Source organism: Micropterus dolomieu, linkage group LG06 (genome assembly GCF_021292245.1).
Source record: "Micropterus dolomieu isolate WLL.071019.BEF.003 ecotype Adirondacks linkage group LG06, ASM2129224v1, whole genome shotgun sequence".
Classification (NCBI taxonomy): domain Eukaryota; kingdom Metazoa; phylum Chordata; class Actinopteri; order Centrarchiformes; family Centrarchidae; genus Micropterus; species Micropterus dolomieu.
The window spans coordinates 15,703,866-15,704,960 of NC_060155.1; positions in this window are offsets into that span (position 1 = coordinate 15,703,866).

The following is a 1,095-nucleotide window of genomic DNA, read 5'->3' on the forward strand; positions in this document are numbered from 1 at the left end:
TGTGCCGCTGGTATTGACTGCATAGCCTGTCTGTTGTACTTTGTGTGTAGTGGAACTATCCACCTTCAGTGCCTATTAGCTGTACATTGTGTTTAGGTAAACATTTTGCATACCTTTGAATGTTAGCTCCACATTTGAGTGCAGTGGGGAAGTTCACTTATTGTTCTGTTTGCTATTTTGTTAGTTTCACCAGGTGGAGTGGGTGCTGTGCTCTTTGTGTTTTTTTTGTAGTAAGATTCAACCCTGTTTAAAACGGTAGATAGGTGTAGGCCTCCTTTTGAGGACCTTTTTATTTTAACTTGGTTTGTTATTTTCGCAGCACCCTCGTCCACCCTCCTTTTGTTCTTTTTGTTACCTGTCTACATCTCATGTTACCAATAAACGTTACCTTGTTTAAGATCTACCAGTTGTGCCTATATGTTTATGGCCCCCACACCCCTAGACCAACAGGGGGGTCGTAACACTTACTACTTACTAAGTTTGGAGGTTGAAGTCCTGCTTTTGGAGATCAACAAAAGAAAATCTATAATTTTAAACAGCTAAAGAAATGGGGGAAAAAATAATGAGAGCTGTTAATGCTGTATCACCTGAAGCTGTATGAATTCATTTAGAGTTATAAGTCAAATTACAGAGTCAAACAGGATTATATCATCATAATTATTAAGTGTAATTTATAAAGGATTTTCAAACTCAAAGTTGTTTAAATGTAATAAAATGTATACTCCATTTGGGAAAAACTGGCCATTGCCCATGACTCCTACAACAGGTCTGGGCCATTTGGAAATTGTGTTCTTGCCTGAAGAGAAAATTCAAAATTACCAAGTTCTCCTAAATTGCTCACACAAGCCGCTTAAGAACAAGGCCGTTTGTTTGAGTTGTCCCTGCTTGAAGCCCAGTATGTCTTAATATGAAAGGCTTAGTCATTAATTGCTGCATCTTTTAACAATGTGCTCCAGATTTTATTCCTTCCAGTACTATAGCCATTCTCATGCTATTTTCAGAACCATGTGTTGGCTTAAAGATCCTGCCTCCTCTTGCTGCCTTCAATACGACTGTCAGTCAATCAGTATTCATAAATCTTGGTTGAGACTGTTG